The sequence below is a fragment of the Nerophis ophidion genome, linkage group LG03 (genome assembly GCF_033978795.1).
Source record: "Nerophis ophidion isolate RoL-2023_Sa linkage group LG03, RoL_Noph_v1.0, whole genome shotgun sequence".
Taxonomy (NCBI): Eukaryota; Metazoa; Chordata; class Actinopteri; order Syngnathiformes; family Syngnathidae; genus Nerophis; species Nerophis ophidion.
Genome location: NC_084613.1, coordinates 16,855,420 through 16,878,188, shown reverse-complemented (window position 1 = coordinate 16,878,188; position 22,769 = coordinate 16,855,420). Strand labels below are relative to the sequence as shown.

The 22,769-nt window shown below is 40.2% G+C and overlaps 1 protein-coding gene and 1 long non-coding RNA gene across 2 annotated transcripts in view; both read right to left on the bottom strand.

Moving 5' to 3' along the window:
• The window catches only part of LOC133549224 (alpha-1,3-mannosyl-glycoprotein 4-beta-N-acetylglucosaminyltransferase C-like), a 244,880-nt gene that overhangs the window by 28,297 nt on the left and 193,814 nt on the right, over positions 1–22,769 (bottom strand). The window lies entirely within an intron of this gene.
• On the bottom strand, positions 305–3,544 carry LOC133548719 (uncharacterized). Its single transcript, XR_009805921.1, has 2 exons — positions 1,750–3,544; positions 305–919 (listed from the first exon to the last, which is right to left on the bottom strand). It is a non-coding gene; the product is annotated as an uncharacterized LOC133548719 (long non-coding RNA).

Here is a 22,769-nt window from a genome sequence, read left to right as displayed (position 1 = left end):
CCGGGGAAAGACCTAGCGGGTTATCAAATGATCAAAAACTTAGGTGGCATCGTCAAAGAAGTGGTCTTGAAATGATATGACAGGATATATGAAGAAGGAGAATGACCGGCAGAGGGGAAAATTAGCGGTAACAATTCCAATATGCAAGTCAGGGTAAGACCCGGAAGAGGCAGGAAATTATAAATTTGGGTAAAAGTAATGGAAAAAAAAAAGATTAATGAAAGACTAGTATATTATTTAGAGTCAAAAGAAATAATCAAAAAACTAACAAAGTGGTAAATAATGTTCAAGACTGGGGAACGGCTTGAGGTTTAAGATTCTCTGTTGGAAAGACAAAAGTCATACATTTTACAAAGACAAAAGTACCAAACAAGCTCCAAATAAAAACTCTAAGGTGAAAATATAGAAGAGGTACAAGTATTTAAATATTTAGGAATATGGTTTGATAAAAATATGAACTAGTCAACCCACATCAGCAAAATAGATTTGATTAGATTAGATTAGATAGTACTTTATTTATTCCTTCAGGAGTGTTCCTTCCGGAAAATAAAAAAATAGGGGAAAAAGTAAAAAGGTGTTAAATATAATGAGGTCTTTGAGGGGTAATGATTGGGGGGCTGATAGGTTAACGTTGAAAACAATACATGTATATATTTATAACTTTAATTCCATCTGTTATTGATTACGGATGCATTATTTACCAATCTGCTTCAAAAACATGACTTGGGAAAATAGACCGGATCCAGTCACAGGCTTTAAGGTTATGTTGTGGAGCTACTACATCAACCCTAGTGGCAGTATTACAAGTAAAAATGAACGAAAAACCTTTGGACAAGAGGAGAGATCAACTCTCAGCAGTTTATCGGGCAACTTTAAAAGGATCCAAGCAAGGATATCCGACTTGTCCAGTGTTACCAATCTGCCAAGAAAAAGAGAAAACAAAAAAGAATAGTTTTGGGTGGATTATAGGAGACATATGTAATAAAGTTAAAATTGACAATATTAAAGTTAGTCCTACAGTACCAATGCCTGCAATACCACCGTGGATGTTTGATAACCCAAAAGAAAACATGCAATTACTAAAGAATAGAAATTTAAATAGTTACCGGATAGAAAAATGGATTGAGATATGATATATACGGATGCATCAAAAACTATATAAAAAAAAATAAAGGTAAGAGCTGTAGCAGTTATCCCACAAGGAAACATAGTATTAAATAAAATAATCAGTGATAAACTATCTGTTTTTACGGGGGAATTGGTAGCAATTTATATGGCAGTTAACTGGATAGAGGAAAACAAAGCAAGGAAAGTAGTTGTGTGCTCGCAGTCCAACAGTGCATTGATGAGCATAAAAAACATAGCATCAGAAACAAGACAAGATTTAGTTTATGAAATAGTTCAGGCAATCTATAGAATAAATAAAGCGGGAGGTGTGGTAACATTTCTTTGGGTTCCTTGGAAGATATTGTAGGATGGAATTCACAACACATAGGATATAAAGCATTATACACGTATTTAAAAAACATTGGGTTAAATAAAAGAATATAGAGTAGGGATCCATCTTGATCCACACTCCATTTCAACCAGAAGGTTGCTTGGCGGAAACAACCGCCCACCTCCGGAATCAGTCCCCGCCCATTCCCCTTAGGCGCGAAATTCATTTGAGCGAAAGACATTGGAATGAGAGGAGCTCTTTAAAGCTCCTGAGAATCTTAAAAAAGCTTACAGAAAACGAGAAAAACTTACAGCGGGTGCCTGTTGGACATTCACCGTCGTTTTCGATGATTTCCCCTCGGAGCAAGGATTCGATGTCTGGAGTCTTTGGCACAATCAAGCCTTCTCCTCTGCCTGGAACGGCCGTTGACGGACCCGCCAGCTTTAAGGGAGACCAGCGAGCCGGAGATGTAAGTAAATATATGTATATATGTATCGTATACCGCATGTTTTTTTTCTTGTAAAATGAGAATCATTTGACTCACCAGACTGCGATTGTGTTAAAACGATCGCGTTAGGATCTTACGGCAAATCCTCTATAAAACAAAATAATGAATACACACAATATTAAATAATTCGAAGGTTTAAACACACCTCGATAATCATCTTCCAACTTTGTAAGACTGTTTAAGCAAAGTTCATCGTCTTTCACTTCGTCGTCATCGGCTGGTAAAAAAAAAGTATTACAACGTCGTACAAGTGCAATGCTTTTAACGTTTAAATGCTTAAATGGAGTTAAACCAATGTCTAATAACATGGTAAAGCAGAGGTAATGGTGTGTGTGTGTGTGTGTGTGTGTGTGTGCGTGTGTGTGTGTATGTGTGTGTGTGTGTGTGTGTGCGTGCGTGTGTGTGTGTGTGCGTGCGTGTCCTGTTGATTCAAACGGTCATAAACATTTAAACTGTCAGATGGGAAGTCAGTAAAAACTGAACCCTCCTTTTGTCCCCCAAACTGACCTGTTGATTCAAACGACCGTAAAGACCAGTTGCTACGTGACACTGTGTTCTGCGATAGTTTTTTCCATCTGTTTAAATATGTTTTCGTGAGGTACGGAAGTTGTTTCAGTGCGTACGAATGTGTGTGTGTGTGTGTGTGTGTGTGTGTGTGTGTGTGTGTGTGTGTGTGTGTGTGTGTGTGTGTGTGTGTGTGTGTGTGTGCGTGTGTGTGTGTGTGTGTGTGTGTGTGTGCGTGTGTGTGTGCGTGTCCACCAAAAACTTCCCAATCCACGGTAGATAACGATGAAAATATCGAGAAAGGGCTTCCGTCTCTTCTTTCTTTTAGCTGAAAACTGAATACGATTTAGAAACACTCGACTTTTTTGCGGAGCGTCAATGTAAGTTTTATTATTTTTATCAATCGAAACAGGCGTTTCACTAATCATGACCGAATCGAACAAAGTCTTTACGCTAACGTATAAAGCTCCAAATAATGACTAAGACAATGTCTAATAACATGGTAATAACAGTGCGTACGAATGTGTGTGTGTGTGTGTGTGTGTGTGTGTGTGTGTGTGTGTGTGTGTGTGTGTGTGTGTGTGTGAAGTGCGTGCGTGTCCACATCTCCACACGTAACATTCCCAGCCATCAATACATCGAAATCTGGAAGTTGTTTCAAACGATCGTAAACATTTAAACTATCAAATATATGGTCACATGCTGCTCAGATGACATTGCTTTCTTAAAAAAACTGAACCCTCCTCTGTTCCCTGTCAGGTCTTAACTCCACCCTTTTCCTGGTTTAACCACTCCCACCGCAGGTCTTAACTCTGCCCTCTTTCTGTTTAAAACTCCACCCTCTTCCTGGTTTAACCACTCCCACCGCAGGTCTTAACTCCACCCTCTTCCGGGTAAGCCACACCCACTTGACCTTGACATTTGAACCTGACATTTGAACCTGACCTTTAACCTTGACCTTTAACCTTGACCCCCTCATAAATCATTAACCTTTGAACTTGACCCCTCATAAATCATTGACCTTTGACCTTGAGGGTCATAAATCATTGTTTTATGGGGGGTCATAAATCACTTTTGACTAAAGGTAGGGACTTAACTTCTCTTATTATTCATGTTTACATATTAGCTATGTTTATATATTAGCCATGTTTACATATTAGCCTTGTTTCTGTTCTCGTGGTGGAAGCAGGGCCGCAACTAATTACATTGGGGCCCTCAGCAGACCTTTTTTTTTTGGGAAGCCCCTCCTTCCCCTGCCCATTCAAGCAATTTTTCAAGCTTTCTTAAAAATACTGTCAGAATAATTGTATCGAAGTTATCGCATAACTTTGTGTTGCCACGAGTTTCCGGTGAGAAGACAATACTGTCTTTGATCCTACCAAGAAGAAGGCTTGTAAAACTCCACTGTGTAGGATGGGAAGCAACATGAAGGTGTTCGGTTTCTTTGATGTATTGTAATCCACAGAAAGATATTGTCTTGAACCGGGATCTACAAAGCAGGGCCTGACTCCCCTCCAGGGTCCTTTTCTTTGAAATTTTTTACAACCTTTTCTTTGAACTGTTTTTAATCAAATGCGATGGCTGTTTATGACCCCCCTCCCTTAGAAACAGCTCTTGCCATGTAATGAGGGAAAGTCCAAATAAAAGAGAAGGCGTACAAACTTTTGTCAGAGCGTGGAAGACTGTGCAAGGGTACAGGTGTACGCGTTTCTCCTCGTTGAGCCAAATTCAATTATGTCTCTGTTTAATTCCTTGCTTCTTTTTTTTTTTTAATAGATGTCATCAGTGTTTGAACCTGACATATACAATGTCAATAAATACGGCAAAAGACATATCAATATTGATGGAAATTGCGTTCAATAAATCATTTTCTCTCCACGCTTCAATATTGTTGTGAAACGATTGCTGTACATTTTTAGTCATACTTGAAATTAGTTTGATGCATGTATTTTATGGGGTGCCAAATTTAAAAACTCACATTTTGTTGCATTTAAAAACTCACATTTTGTTTCGCAGATATGGATAAAGAACATTTAAATGTAACATCTAGTATTAATATTTATATTGAACATTTAATTTGAACACACATATAAATATATATGTATATATATATATATATATATATATATATATATATAACGTTTGTATTTATAGATTTAACGTCTGTATTAAACATTTAGATTTAAAATTTAGATTTATATTCAATTTGAAATTAAATTGATGCATGTTTTTTATGGGGTGCCAGATTTAAAAACTAGTCACATTTTTGCGCAGATATGGATATAGTATTAACATTTATATAGAAAATTTAACTTTAACATACATATATTTAACTTCTGCATCAAGCATTGATATTTAATATTTCTATTTAAAATTTTGATTTATATTTTACATTTATATTTAACATTTGTACCCTGCCTTCCCCCTCTCCATCTCCAAACCTCCCTTTGTCATGAAAAAGGGAGGTTTTTGTCATGAAAATGGGAGGTTTTTTGGGTTGGTGCACTAATTGCAAGTGTATCTTGTGTTTGTTATGTTGATTTAATTAAAAAAAAGATGCTTATGCGGCCCGGTACCAATTGAGCCGCAGACCGGTGGTTGGGGACCAATGGTTTAGACAAACATTTCGAATTAAAATTTCGATTTATATTCAGCATTTAAATTTACCATTTATGTGTCCCATTTAGATTTAACATTTAAATTCAAATTAAATTGAGCGTGTTTTCACCATTCATATATTATTATTATTTTTGTAGCCTTTACACCAAACATTATGATTCTACATTAACATTTAAAGTTTAGATTTAAGTCAACATTTATATTTAGATTTTCCAATTACGTGTCCCATTTTAATCCAAAGTTTCAATCCAACATTTAGATTTACCATTTTCATTTAAAATATCAACATTCAACATTTAAATTTAAAGTTTAGATAGAACATTTTGAATTAAAATTTCAGTTTAGATCCACCATTTACATGTACCATTTTATTTTAAAGTGTAAATCTAACGTTCTTATCATTTTCATTTAAATTCCTTATATTTAACATTAAATTAAAAGGTTAAATCTTAAATTTGGACTTAGATTTGACATTTAGGTTTAATTGTTGGACTTAACATTTATATTTAAGATTTATACTTAGGATTTATTTTTAAACATTCTTATCTATAGTCACCATTTAATTTAAACCTAAATAAATGAAAAGGAGTTAAAAGTTCAAGATATATGTTCTAAAAAAAGCTTGACTGAATCTTCACATTCTGCACAACATACTTTTGTATTAAAAGTAACTAATGGGAAATAAATTGTTCAAACTATACACACACACACACACATATATATATATATATATATATATATATATATATATATATATATATATATATATATATATATATATATATATATATATATATAATTTTCAGGGGGCTTGGCCTTGTGAAGGAAGTACAGTTTTAATAGTTCCCACCAATAGTCCATAACAATGTTTGTATTTTTGACCCTGGAACAGACCATTTCTATTGCCATGATGTCCTGTGAGTTTATGCTTTCAAATGAGTGGAAAAGATTGTGTTTGCCCTTCGAGGTCCCACTCTCGCGATTAGAACATTGCTGTGTTTGCACATGAAGCCGTCCGCACGGCTCCGATTGGTCCGTTTTTAATGAGGAGGGGTCCCTCTTGCACGGGAGAAAACAACAGTGATTGAATATTTGCACGCTACGTGTTTTGTGGGCTTAATATCTAGGGGCCCTCGGAAAAAAAAATAATTACCTGGTGTGTTGTCGCTTGCATTTACATGTATGTAAAAAAAAAATGTTTTGAACTGTTTAGTTTATGTACATGAGTGGAATGTCTGATCCATTGAAAAGAGTCAAACAGAGAACAATGGTACATGTATAAAAAACCTGGACTTGCTGTTAGAATAATTATGTATATATTATCACACAACGCTTATGCTTAAGGGCCGTTGCTATGGTTATTATCATTTGTGCTGAACTTTTATTCTTCTTTGTCTGTGCAAAGCTGGCAATGCCAGGGCCTAACATCGAGTACCGTGACGCAGACAGAGCAGAGACAAGGCGATATCACGACTGTCAGCACATTTGCATTTTTGTATAATCATATATTGTGTCTAACTGGAGCTGTCGAAATTACCCACTTCCCTCAGCGACAGCTTCAGTGATGTAACCAGGGACCTCACAGATAAATAGAAGGAGCATGTGGGCTGGACTTTTAGAGCGTAGTTTGGATCGAATCGAATCGAATGATGCGTACACGTTTGTTACTAGCGTAGTTTGGATCTGTAACTAGAGTACAGCCCAAAACACGTCTCTCCTCAATTGAGCAAAATTGAACTCTGTCTCTGCATGATTCCTTGCTTCTCGTCTGTTTAATAGATGTCATCAGTGTTTGAACCTGACACTTACGCTGTCTTTAAGTTAAAGTGCAGTTACACTTATGACCCAGTGAGTCGAATGATGCGAACACGTTTGTTACTAGCCTTGGAGATTTTGTAATTTCTAAAAATATGCTTTTAGGCTATCTCCATGCAACCAGAAGGTTTTTTTTTTTCATTTTAATTAAAGTAGTATTCACTGTCTGGAAACTAGAGTGCTAATCGCTAACTGGCAACTAAATTGCCAAACACCAGCTGGCCACTTGAGTGATAATTGCTAGCTGGCATCGAGTGTGCAAATCACTAGGTGGCAACTACAGCGCTAATCAGTAGCTGAAAACTAGAGCACTAATTGCTAGCTACAAACTACAACACTAAATGCTAGCCAGTAACAAGAGCGATAATCGCTAGCTGGCTACTACTTGAACCAGCTGGAAACTAAAGTGCTAAATGCTAGCTGGCACATTAAGCGTTAATCGCTAGCTGGCAACTGCAGCACTAACTGCTAACTGTAGTGCTAATCGTTAGCAAAAAACTAAAGTGCTAATTACTAGCTGGCAAAGAGAGTGCTTAAGCTGCAAACTAGAGCGGTATTCGTAAGATAGGAACTACAGCGCTAATCACTGGATGGCTGCTAGCGCTGCTAACTACTTGCTGGCTGTTAGAGCCACTAATTCATATATTTCAAATAGTGTGCCAGTTGCTAGCTAGCAACTAAAATGCTAATCTCTACCTAGGAACTGGAGCGCAAATAACTATCTGGAAACTAGTGCGCTAAATGCTAGCTGGCAACTAAAGGGCTAATGGTTACATAGCAACTAGAGCATTAATAACTGGAAAGTAGAGCGCTAATCACTCGTGGCAACTAGAGCGCTAGTCATTAGTTGGAAATGACCACTCATCGTTAACTGGAAACTAGCACGCTAATCTTTGGATGGCAGCTGGAGTGCTAATCATTGGGTGGCTGCTAGTGCTGCTAACCACTAGCTGGCTGTTAGCGCTGCTAATCCTTATCTTGCAAAGAGCATACCAGTTGCTAGCTCCCAACGCGAGCACTTATGGCTCGCCGGCAACTACAGAGCTAATTGCTTTCTGGCGAGTCGAGCGCGAATTGCTAGCTGGCAAATACAGTACTAACTGCTATATGGTAGTAGCACGCTAATAACTATCCGGCAACTAGTGCACTAATCACCAGCCGGCAACTAGAGCACTAATTTCTAATTTCTAGCTGGTAACTAGTGTGATAATCGCTAGCTGGCACTAGCACGATAACAACTATAAGGCAACTAGCGCACTAGTAACGAGCCGACAACTAGAGTGCTAATTTCTAGCTGGCAACTAGACCGCTAATTGCTAGCTTCCAAGTAGTATGATAATGGCTAGCTGGCACTAGCACGCTATCAACTATAAGGCAACTAGCGCACTAGTAACAAGCCGGCAACTAGAGTGCTAATTTCTAGCTGGTAACTAGACCGCTAATTGCTAGCTTCCAATTAGCACGATAATCGCTAGCTGGCACTAACAAGCTATTAACTGTGCAGCAACTAGCTTACTAATCTCTAGCCGAAAACTAGAGCGCTAATTTCTAGCTGGCAAGTAGACCGCTAATTGTTAGCTGGCAACTAGCGTGATAATCGCTAGCTGGCACTAGCACGCTATTATCTGTGCGGAAACTAGCGCACTAATCTCTAGCCGGCAACTAGAGTGCTAATTGCTAGCTGGCAACTATCATTATAATCGCTAGCTGGCACTAGCACGCTAACAACTATAAGGCAACTAGTGCACTAATCACGAGCCGGCAACAAGAGGGCTAATTTCTAGCTGGCAACTAGCGTGATAATCGCTAGCTGGCACTAGCACGATAACAACTATAAGGCAACTAGCGCACTAATCACGAGCCGGCAAGTAGAGCGCTAATTTCTAGCTCACAACTAGAATGGTAATTTGTAGCTGGTAACTATTGTGATAATCGCTAGCTGGCACTATCACACTATCAACTATAAGGCAACTAGCGCACTAATAACGTTGAGAGTGTTAATTTCTAGCTGGCAACTAGACTGCTAATTGCTAGCTTCCAAGTAGCGTGATAATCGTTAGCTGGCACTAGCAAGCTATTAACTGTGCGGCAACTAGCGTACTAATCTTTAGCCGGCAACTATAGCGCTAATTTCTAGCTAGCAACTAAAACGCCTATTGTTGGCTGGCAACTAGCGTGATAATCGCCAGCTGGCACTAGCACGCTATTAACTGTGCTGCAATTAGCGCACTAATCTCTAGCCGGCAACTAGAGCGCTAATTGCTAGCTGGCAACAATCATCATAATCGCTAGCTGACACTAGCACGATAACAACTATAAGGCAACTAGCGCGCTAATAACAAGCCGGCAACTAGAGCGCTAATTTCTAGCTGGCAACTAGACCGCTAATTGTTAGCTGGAAACTATGGCGCTTATTGCTAGGGATCTTAAATGCTAACAAGAATATAATACAACGATTATTCATTCATATTTTCGTTTTTTAAGCTGCCGTGTGTCCACTAAAGTACAATAAAAGTTCATTTTTATTTCAACTCACATTTGTGGAAAAAGCTAATAAATAAAAAATATTGATCTATTTCAAAATATGTCGTACCTCCATCGGCCACTGGGGGAGGCAGACCTACCATGCAAACATGTTGTTTTCTCCAATGGGAGGAAAAATAACGTTTACATTTTGGACGAGCCGACTTTTTTTTTGTGGAAACACTTCTCCGTCTCGGAATCCCGGCGACTTTGAAGGCGTCAACGAAGCGCGCTCCCTCTTGTTATCACGTTGACATTATTTCCCAGGAGGCCGCCGCGCGGCGTCGCACGAAATAATCAATTAGGGGGCGGCGGATTTGCGCGACTTCAGCAGTCGCTTTGTGTCGGCCCGTCAGACGCTCGCCATGGATTTTTCTCCTCTCTGATGAAAGACGGCGAGAGCGACGGCGGGCTTTTATTGACGGCGGAATGTGGCAGGGAGGAGTAATTATTTCCTTTCATTACCAAAATGGCCGCTTGGTTAATAATTCAGATTGCTCAAACACTGGAGCATCTCACAAAGACTTTGTGGCTAATTACCAGGATGGAGCGCCCGCTACAACCCGCCTGTCCACGCGGCCAATCAGGCTTCGGCTTGACGACCTGTCAGGCGTCTGGGAAAGAAGGCTGAAACTGAGTAGGGTTGCGTTTTGGCTTCATTTCTGTGAGAATCCTGCGAGTGACCGAAGCGGTTGAGGAGTGGGACTACCTAGCCCAGGCAGCATCTGTTAGCAGATAACACGGTATCATCTCTTTCCCTATCGCACTTATCCGGTCGGTATACGTTCTTCACTTGCGTTTTAAGTAAGGATTCGATTTGATTCTTAGGAGTAGCGATTCGATTGGGATTCGGAATCAATCCTTTTTTTCCTCCATAATTGTTTTTTTTTTTAAATTGATTTTTGATTCCTTTTTCATTCGATTTTTGTTCATTTGATTAAGAATCGCAACCCATTCAAATATCGATTTTTTGGGACACCAGAGAGAGATTCAGGCCTACCAAAAAAGGGGGGCCTACGGGGGATGTGGGGGATGGTTTTATGACCGTAATTGAGGAAAGGGGGTTAATGACCCCTCAGGAAGTGGGCGTGGCCAGGATACCACCAGGATACCACAGGATACCCCAGGATACCACCACAATACCCCAAGATACCACCAGGATAACCCTGGATACCCCAAGATACCACCAAGATTCCAACAGGAAACCCAAGTATACCACCAGGATACCCCAGGATACCACCAGGATACCCCCAGGATACCACAGGACACCCTAGGATACCCCAAGATATAAATAAATAAATAAATGGGTTGTACTTACTTGTATAGCGCTATATCACCAAGACACCACCAGGATACCCCAGGATACCCCCAGGATACCACAGGACACCCCAGGATACAACCAGGATACCCCAAGATACCACCAAGATAACCCAGGATACCCCAAGATACCACCAGGATACCCCAGGATACCACTAGGATACCCCAAGATACCACCAAGATAACCCAGGATACCCGAAGATACCACCAGAATACCACCAGGATACCCCAGGATACCACCAGGATACCACCAGGATACCCCGGGATACCACCAGGATACACCAGGAAACCCCAAGATACCACCAGGATACCCCAATATTCCACCAGGATACCCCACGATACCACCAGGATACACCAAGATACAACCAGGATACACCAGGATACCACCAGAATACCACCAGGATACCCAAGGATACCACCAGGATACCACCAGGATACCCCAAGATACCACCAAGATAACCCAGGATACCCCAAGATACCACCAGAATACCACCAGGATACCCCAGGATACCACCAGGATACCCCGAGATACCACCAGGATAACACAGGATACCCCAGGATACCACCACAATACCCCAAGATACCACCAGGATAACCCTGGACACCCCAAGATACCACCAAGATATCAACAGGAAACCCCAGTATACCACCAAGATACCCCAGGATACCACGAGGATACCCCCAGGATACCATAGGACACCCTAGGATACCCCAAGATATCACCAAGACACCACCAGGATACCCCAGGATACCCCCAGGATACCACAGGACACCCCAGGATACAACTAGGATACCCCAAGATACCACCAAGATAACCCAGGATACCACCAGGATACACCAAGATACAACCAGGATACACCAGGATACCACCAGAATACCACCAGGATACCCAAGGATACCACCAGGATACCCCAGGATACCACCAGGTTACCCCAAGATACCACCAAGATAACCCAGGATACCCCAAGATACCACCAGAATACCACCAGAATACCACAGGATACCACCAGGACACCCCGAGATACCACCAGGATACACCAGGAAACCCCAAGATACCACCAGGATACCCCAGGATACCACCAGGATACCCCGAGATACCACCAGGATACACCAGGAAACTCCAAGATACCACCAGGATACCCCAATATTCCACCAGGAAACGCCATGATACCCCACAATACCACCAGGATACACCAAGATACAACCAGGATACACCAGGATACCACCAGCATACCTCAGGATACCACCAGGATACCACCAGGATACCCCAGGATACCACCAGGATACCCCAAGATACCATCTGGATATCACCAGGATACATCAAGATACCACCAGAATATCACCAAGATACTCCAGGATACCACACGATACCACCAGGATACCTCAGGATACCACCAGAATACCCCAAGATACCACCAGATTACTCCCAGGATACCACCAGGATACCTCAGAATACCGCGAGGATACCTCAGGATACCACCAGGATACCCCAAGATACCACCAATATACCCCAAGATACCACCAGGATATCACCAGGATACACCAAGATACTACCAAGATTAATATACCAAATGATACATTGCGAGAATGGATGAGTCGGATTTGGACCAGAACAGTCAAATGCCTAAAGATTCACACCCTTAGTAACATGCTAAGTAACACGCACACTGTCAGAATAATTGCATCTAAGTTATCACAAGACTTTGTGTTAAAATTAGTTCCCGGCGAGAAGACAAAAGCTGTCTTTGAACCTACCAAGAGAAGGCTTGTAAAACTCCACTGTGTAGGATGGGAAGCAACATGAAGGTGCTCTGTTTCTTTCATGTATTGTAATCAACAGAAAGATATTGTCTGACCGAAGAACTACAAAGCGGAGAGGAAGCAGGGCCTGACTCCCCTCCAGGGCCGCTTGTTTGAACTGTTTTAAGACCTTTTCGGTGAACTGTTTTACGACCTTTTCTTTTGAACCGTTTTGTAATCAAAGGCGACGACTGTTTACGACACCCGTCCCCTAGAAACAGCTGTTGCCATGTAATCAGGGAAAGTCCGAATAAAAGAATTGGCGTACAATCTTTCGCCAGAGCGTGCTGGAAAATGTACAACTGTACCACCTACTCAGTGGCCAATAACCTACTCAGTGGCCTAGTGGTTAGAGTGTCTGCCATGAGATCGGTAGGTTGGGAGTTCAAACCCCGACCGAGTCATACCAAAGACTATAAAAATGGGACCTGTTACCTCCCTGCTTGGCACTCAGCATCAAGGGTTGGAATTGAGGGTTAAATCACCATAAATGATTCCCGGGCGCGGCACCGCTGCTGCCCACTGCTCCCCTCACTTCCCAGGGGGTGATCAAGGGGATGGGTCAAATGCAGAGGACAAATTTCACCACACCTAGTGTGTGTGTGACAATCATTGGTACTTTAACTTTAAGAGTACAGCCCAGACGTTTCTCCTCAAATTGAGCCAAATTTAATTCTGTCTCTGTTTAATTCCTTGCTTCTTGTCTCTTTTAATGGATGTCATCAGTGTTTGAACCTGACACACAAACAATGAAAATATATTTAAAAATGGTACGATCCATCGCCTTTGCAGAGTCAATGTGCTTCTAACCCGCCCCGAGATCGGTGTGTCGTGAGTTCAGACTCGGGCCGAGTCATACAAAAGACTATGAAAATGGGACCCATTAGCTCCCTGTTTGGCACTCAGCATCAAGGGTTGGAATTGAAGTTAAATCAGCAAAAATGAAGACATACCAAAGACTATAAAAATGGGACCTGTTACCTCCCTTTTTGGCACTCAGCATCAAGGGTTGGAATTGGGGGTTAAATCACCATAAATGATTCCCGGGCGCGGCACCGCTGCTTCCCACTGCTCCCCTCACTTCCCAGGGGGTAATCAAGGGGATTGGTCAAATGCAGAGGACAAATTTCACCATACCTAGTGTGTGTGTGACAATCATTGGTACTTTAACTTTAAGAGTACAGCCCAGACGTTTCTCCTCAAATTGAGCCAAATTTAATTGTGTCTCTGTTTAATTCCTTGCTTCTTGTCTCTTTTAATTGATGTCATCAGTGTTTGAACCTGACACACACAAATGATGAAAACATATTTAAAAACGGTACGATCCATCGCCTTTGCAGAGTCAATGTGCTTCTAACCCGCCCTGATATCGGTAGGTTGTGAGTTCAAACTCGGGCCGAGTCATACCAAAGACTATAAACATAGGAACTATTAGCTCCCTGCTTGGCACTCGGCATCAAGGGTTGGAATTGGGGGTTAAATCAACAAAAAAAAGATTGCCGGGCGCGACCACTGCTACCCTCACCTCCCGGGGGTGATGGGTCAAATGCAGACAGTAATTAATGTGACAATCATTTGTACATTAACTTTTGTTTTTCTTTGCAGCTGCCAAATGTTTAAAATATAAAGTGGCCCCGTGTGCAGGGTCCCTACAGACGCCCGCACCAAGGACCCGAACGGATGTACCAACCCCTGACCACCATTCCCCCCATCCCCCAGACACACACCATGACTTCCTGTCACGGCAGTCAGCAGCTTGAGCTGCAGCTCTTTAATGGGAGGAAGTGCTGCTTGTGGAGGTGTGTATCCATGTGTGTGTGTGCCCGCTCTCTCCTCACGGACACGCTGTCCGCGCCCGCGCACACGCCGCCGCCGCAGCCTTCGGGGAAGAAACAATCGGTCCGGTGACAGCGGCACCTCTAGCGTGAAGAAACGCCGCGCGATGAGCATGAAAAAGCGGACCTGTCTCAGCCAGTCGGACTCGCGGTTACAAAAACATTCGCAGGCACCAGAGTCCTGGTCTGCCTTTGATGTCCTTCCAGGCCCGTGTTGGACACGTCGACTGAGCATTCTCATCCGCCGCTAGGGAGCGTCCTTGTGAGTACGTGCCAGGTAGGAGACACTGTTGGCTACACAGATGTCCCAAAATGAAGTCCTGGTTCCTGCACACCAATATAAACACACTTGGTACCCAAGTGTCTAAATTGTGGACAAGCTAACTTCACCAAACAAAGGTACCACACTCCATTCCACTACTTTTGGGTATACATCTCCAATTAAAACAGTATTTTGTAGAGAAATTTTAACGTAAAAAAACTATTTACTGTGCTGTACCAATGTTGTCGACAGGCTGACTTCACTAGACAAGGGAACCACACTCCATTCCCCTGTTTTGTAGCGAAAAATCTCAGCATTCCAATGAAAACAACAGTATTTTTGTAGAGAATTACGAACATATAGAAAAAAAAAACACTAAGTAGTGTGCTGTTGTCGACAAGATACTTTCACCAGACAAGGGAACCACACTCAATTCCGTTACTTTAGGGTACAATTCACAGCATTTCAATGGAAAAAACAGTATTTTTGGGGAGAAATACGAACATATAGAAACAAAACAATATGTACTGTGCCGTACTCATGTTGTCGACAAGCTACCTTCACTAGACAAGGGAACCACACTCCATTCCCTTGTTTCGTAGGTGAAACTCACAGAATTCCAATGAAAACAACAGTATTTTTGGAGAGGATTATGAACATATTGAAAAAAAACACTATGCACTGTGCAGTACCCATGTTGTCGATAAGCTAACTTCACCAGACAAGGAAACCACACTCCATTCCCTTGTTTCGTAGGTAAAACTCACAGCATTCCAATGAAAAACTACAACATTTTTGGAGAGAAATATGAACATAGAGAAAAACACTACGTACTGTGCTGTACCAATGTTGTCGACAAGCTAACTTCACCAGACATGGGAACCACACTCCATTCCCTTGTTTCGTAGGTAAAACTCACAGCATTCCGATGAAAAACTACAGTATTTTTGGAGGGAAATATGAACATAGAGAAAAACACTACATACTGTGCTGTACCAATGTTGTCGACAGGCTAACTTCATCAGACAAGGGAACCACACTCCATTCCCGTCTTTCATAGGTAAAAATCACAACATTCCAATGAAAAACAATAGTATTTTTGGAGAGAAATATGAATATAAAAAAACACTACGTACTGTGCTGTACCAATGTTGTCGACAAGCTAACTTCACCAGACAAGGGAACCACACTCCATTCCAATACTTTAGGGGACACTTCACAGCATTTCAATGAAAAAACAGTATTTTTGGGGAGAAATATGAACAAATAGCAACAAAACACTATGCACTGTGCTGTACTCATGTTGTCGACAAGCTACCTTCACCAGACAAGGGAACCACACTCCATTCCCTTGTTTCGTAGGTAAAACTCACAGCATTCCAATGAAAAACTACAACCTTTTTAGGAGAGAAATATGAACATAGAGAAAAACACTACGTACTGTGCTGTACCAATGTTGTCGACAAGCTACCTTCACCAGACATGGGAACCACACTCCATTCCCTTGTTTCGTAGGTAAAACTCACGGCATTCCAATGAAAAATTACAACATTTTTGGAGAGAAATATGAACATAGAGAAAAACACTACGTACTGTGCTGTACCAATGTTGTCGACAAGCTAACTTCACCAAACAAGGGAACCGCACTCCATTCCCTTGTTTTTGTAGCTAAAAATCGCAGCATTTCAATGAAAACAACAGTATTTTTGTAGAGAATTATGAACATATAGAAAAAAACACTACGTACTGTGCTGTACCCAGGTAGTCGACAATTTACCTTCACCATACAAGGGAACCACACTCCATTCCCATTCTTTAGGGTACACTTCACTTCACAGCATTCCAATGAAAACAAGAGTATTTTTGTAGAGAAATACAAACATATAGAAAAAAACACTATGTACTGTGCTGTACCAATGTTGTTGATAAGCTACCTTCACCAGACAAGGGAACTACACTCCATTCCCTTGTTTCGTAGGTAAAACTCACAGCATTCCAATGAAAAATTACAACATTTTTGGAGAGAAATATGAACATAGAGAAAAACACTACGTACTGTGCTGTACCAATGTTGTCGACAAGCTAACTTCTCCAGACAAGGGAACCACACTCCATTCCTTTGTTTTTGTAGCTAAAAATCACAGCATTTCAATGAAAACAACAGTATTTTTGTAGAGAATTATGAACATATAGAAAAAAACACTATGTACTGTGCTGTACCAATGTTGTCGACAAGCTAACTTCACCAGACATGGGAACCACACTCCATTCCCTTGTTTCGTAGGTAAAACTCACAGCATTCCAATGAAAAACTACAACATTTTTGGAGAGAAATATGAACATGGAGAAAAACACTACGTACTGTGCTGTACCAATGTTGTTGACAAGCTAACTTCACCAGACAAGGGAACACACTCCATTCCAATACTTTAGGGTACACTTCACAGCATTTCAATGAAAAGCAGTAGTATTTTTGTAGAGAATTATGAACACGCACAACAACCCACCTTGTACTGTGCTGTACCAATGTTAATGACAGGCTAACTTCACCAGACAAAGGAACCACACTCCATTTCCTTGTTTCATAGGTAAAACTCACAGCATTCCTGTCACGGCAAGGAAATCATGTTTTGTTTTGGTAATGTTATGTTTTTTTTGTTGGCAACTTGTTTCCTGTTTTGCACTTCCTGGTTTGTTTTCGTTACCATGCCAACTCATTAGTTTCAGCTGTCATGTTACACACCTGTTCCATCACTAATTATGTCACTGCTATTTAAGCCATTTGGTTTCTGTTCTTCGGCCTGGCAACTTTCTACTTACCTACCTATGTACCTACACATCCGGTATTCATCTGCTTCATGCCTTGCTGTTCGTTTTGTCCACGCCAAGTAAGTTTTGTATTTATGCCTCAGTGCAAGTTTAGTTTTTTCATGCCACAGTGCAAGTGTTTTTGTTTCATGTTTGTCGTTTGTAGCATTTATGCTAGTCTTTTGTTTTTTTTATTAGCCAGGTTTGTTTTCCGCCCTTGTGCGCGCCCTTTGTTTGCCTTTTGTTGTAGTCTGCTTGTTTAATAATAAATCAACATGTACTCACATTCACGCCTGGCTCGTGCAAATCATTCTTTGCGTAGAAGAAACAGCCCAAGTCCAAGTCCAAGTTTGACAATTCCAATGAAAACAACAGTATTTTTGACGAGAATTATGAACATTTAGAAAAAAAAAACAATATGCACTGCGATGTACCAATGTTGTCGATAAGCTAACTTCACCGGACAAGGGAACCACACTCCATTCCCTTCTATCATAGGTGAAAATCACAGCATTCCAATGAAAATGAAAATGAAAATGATATAGGAAATTACTACATACTGTACCTACCAGAGGTGTGGACTCGAGTCACATGACTTGGACTCGAGTCAGACTCGAGTCAGGAATTTGATGACTTTAGACTCGACTTGACAAAATGTAAAAAGACTTGCAACTCGACTTAGACTTTAACATCAATGACTTGTGACTTGACTTGGACTTGAGCCTTTTGACTTGACATGACTTGCTACTTTCCCCAAAACCCAACGATTAAAAAGTTATTCAGGAGCGCTCCGTATCTTCCATTGTGTACGCGTGTTTGTCAGCGGGTGTGCGATGACAGCCTGTGCGCTACCTGTCAGTACAACAGCCAATCAAATTACAGCCAATCAAATTACATCCACGTTGTTTTCGTCACACAGCATTCACCCAATCAAATTGCAGGAAAACCAACAAAGAAGAGCTTTCAAACAACAGAAGAATAAGTGAAGAAAATTATGCCTTGAAGTGTTTCGTTCGGGTATTAAAACTACGATTTGGTCAACAAAACAGGAATGTATGCAAAACATGCGGTTTTGCATACGGTTTTCAATAAATATAATGTATGCAAAACATGCGGTTGGAAGATTACAGAGGGAGACGCATCAATCTACAACTTCGTTCGACATTTGAAGTTGCACAAAGAAGGGTAAGTTTTGAATGTCAGCTGACGTTTATTGGCTGAGTAACGTGACTTTTATTTGCTGTGTAGTTAAATCAGTGAGGCTGTAAACTCACTGCTAACGTTAGAACCATAGACATCTTATAAGTAGACGCAGCATCGAGTGCTACTGCCTATTGCCGCAGAAGAGACGCGGGGCCGCCATCTTGGAGTGGTGATCCGCTCCACTCAGTGCAATTCATTTGGTAGGAGCAATGAACTGTCAGCGCATTTAATTTATATTAACTCACTGAATATCACTTATATTCACGCGCTTTTTAGTCATACGTGTAATTATGATAAAGGACACATGTTTTGGCGTGTTCATAATTTGCTTAACAGTAATAGAATATTCTTATATGCTATAAGTGACCAGACGTCTGAGATCAAAACTCGGAATATAATCCCAGAGAAGGGGAAAAAACAGTCAGCTAATTTGAAGTTGAATAAACAATATGATTAGGTTGTATATACATGCATATATCCTACATAAACAATGTATGAATACATTAGATATCTATATATCTTACGGACCTATGGACCAGAGGTTCTCAAATGGGGGTACTTGAAGGTATCCCAAGGGGTACATGATATTTTTTTAAACATTCTAAAAATAGCAACAACTCAAAATCCTTTATAAATATATTTATTGAAAAATACTTCAACAAAATATGAATGTAAATTCATAAACTGTGAAAAGAAATGCAACAATGCAATATTCAGTGTTGACAGCTAGATTTTTTTGTGGACATGTTCCATAAATATTGATGTTAAAGATTTCTTTTTTGTGAAGAAATGTTAAGAATGAAGTTGATAATTCCAGATGGATCTCTATTACAATCCCCAAAGAGGGCGCTTTAAGTTGATGATTACTTCTATGTGTAGAAATATTTATTTATAATTGAATCACTTGTTTATTTTTCAACAAGTTTTTAGTTATATTTACATCTTTTTTTTTTTTTAAATAGTTCAAGAAAGACCACTACAATTGTGCAATATAAAGACAAACATAGTCAAATAAAGGTCAATTAAAATGTATACTATATTAAGAATATGTGTACATATTCCTTAGAGCCCTGACATCTAACAAGTACAGCACTGTTCATTGTTATGTTCATGTATTTGTTGTTTTTCATGTGTACGCACACATAAGCACATACAGTATGAGATGATATCAATGAGATAACGTGACAACATGATATAAACTGCTGATGAACTAGTTACAATGCAATATTCCATGGAAATACAATTTTAACACTTTTGTGCAAATAAGTACAGTTGCACTTGTTTTTTCAAATGTGTTTATACTGTAAAGGAATGAATTGAATGTTTAGAATAACTGGTTAATAGTGCTATTATGAAGTGCAATGTCAGCACTGTTTTTTTTATAATAAATACATACAGCGTTTTAAAAGCATACACAATCTGTGAACATATATTAGTCTGTGGTTAAAAAGACTTGAAATGACTCAAAACCCAAAATGCAGGACTTGGGACTTGACTTGAGACTTTCCAGTATTGACTTTGGACTTGACTCGGACTTGCCTGTCTTGACTCGGTACATGACTCGAGACTTGAGGGCAAAGACTTGCGACTTACTTGTGACTTGCAAAACAATGACTTGGTCCCACCTCTGGTACCTACATTGTTGACAATTGACAAATGTGCCAGCACAGGGAACTTTACTACATTCAACTATTTTTGGGTACAAATCACACTGGTCCAATCGGAAAAAAACTATTTTTGCAGATAAACGTAAACATCGAGCCAATATAATACGTCAATTGTGGACATGCTAACTTTGCTAGCAAAGGAAACATCACTCCATTCAACAGTTCATTCAAAGCAAAATCATTTTTGGAAAAAAAACAACATATACATCGGACAAATATATGTACGGTACATAAATGTTGACGAACTAACTTTGCCAAACAAAGGGAACCTCATTCTATTCAACTATTTTTGGGTAAAAATCAGAGCCATCCAGTTTAAACCCTGGTGAATAACAACCACTGTTTAATAGCAGCGAGGCCAAAATAACTTGACAATGATTCATATTTGAGGCAATTGTTTGTTGATTCAGTCTTGATTAGTTTGCGGTCTAAAGAAGGACACCGTGATGTCAGCTGTATGGGAAGATTAGCTCGAGCAATGCTGACCTCAGCATTTTTTTGCTCATTAAACATAGGGATGAGAACAGGAGTTCAGAATAGAGATTCTCCCAACCTTTTAAGAATAGCATCTAGGAATACATTATTTTACAAAAGCTTACAAGTCGTGGTTACAAGTTTCTTGTTTAGCATTGCAATTAAGTTAGATGTAGTTGTAGTTTAAAGGGTAATGCAGTGGTCCCCTAATTACGGGCTATATTCCGGCCCGCAGGATGTCGCAAATTAAAAAGATTAAAATAAAATAAAATATATATATATAAAAATATATTTTGATTGGATTATCCAGAGAATAGTGCTCGATACCGTGGTAGAGCGCAATATGTAGGTGTGGGAAAAATCACAAGACTACTTCATCTCTTGAAGATGAAGTAGTCTTGTGATTTTTCCCACACCTACATAAATATATATATATATATCTATATATATATATATATATATATATATATATATATATATATAGATATATATATATATATATATTATATATTAGAGATGCGCGGTTGTATATATGTATACATATAAACCACGGGTCGGGCGGGTAACATGACGAAAAAATAGATTTTAATTAGATTCGGGCGGGTGGCGGTTGAACCATTCGGAAATATTTGAAATACCTGGTTCTGGGATCGGTATCCTTTACCATTCAAAGAGCCATTTAGAACCCGTGTCACAAAGCGAAGAAGACAATAGGAGACGCAAACACGCCCTAGAATGACTGCCGGCAGTCACCCAGTTAATAAGTATTAGGGTGTGCTATGAAGCCATTGGCTTTGTCGTCTTCTATGTGACGCCATAATGTACGATCTACTTGCCAGTCCAGCATCATGTTGTGTGTGGCTTCGGCAGACACACGCACACGACTGCAAGGCATACTGGGTGACACAGAGTACACTAATGGTTGTGACTAAAACTATTTTAACACTCTTGGTAATATGCGCCACGCTGTGAAGCCACACCAAACAAGAATGACAAACACATTTCGGGAGAACATCCTGCCAGTAACACAACATAAACGCAACAAAACAAATACCCAGAATCATTTGCATCCATGAAACTTCCTGACTATTTTATACACCTCGCTAGCAGCATATATTCAGGGAGTGTCACGGATGAAAAGGATTCTGGGTATTTGTTGTGTTGCATTTATGTTGTGTTACTGTGAGGATGTTTTCCCGAAATGTGTTTGTCATTCTTGTTTGGTGTGGCTTCGAAGCGTGGCGCATATTAGTAAGAGTGTTAAAATTGTTTATATCACAACCATCAGTGTACTCTGTGTCACCCAGTATGCCTTTCAATCTTGTACGTGTATTTGCAAAAGCTGCATACAACATGTTGCTGAACTAACAATCGGTTTGGACATGTTGTTGAAGGTGTCAAAGGCAATGGCTTCACAGCACGCTCATATTCTTGTCATCAGGATGAACACCATTGGATATTCTCGAGAACGTTAGCGGCTCCCATTGTCTTCTTTACTCTGTGAAACGGGTTTAGATAGCTCTTCAAGCGGTAAAGGTGGCCGACCTCTGATGTATTTCAACGGGCAGGTGGCGGGCGGTTAAAGTTCTGATAAAATGTTGGTTGGGGTGGACGGCGGGTGGATGACGGATGCGGTTGCGGATGATATAATTGCCTATCCGCGCATTTCTAATATATATATATGCATATATATATACATATATATATATATTAAATATAAATATTAAATAAATGTTAAATATAAAAAACATACTAAAAATTAAAATTTTATATATATATATATACTGTATATACTGTATATATATATATATATATATATATATATATATATAGGCCGGCCCCAGGCCACATTTTTTTAACCCAATGTGGCCCCCGGGTCAAAAAGTTTGGGGACCTCTGGGCTAATATCTAAAATGACACTTCCAAAAGTCGTTCCGGCCGAAAAATGTCTGGTTGCCGCCAATTTGCAGCACATAAAAGGCCAACATGGCTCCCA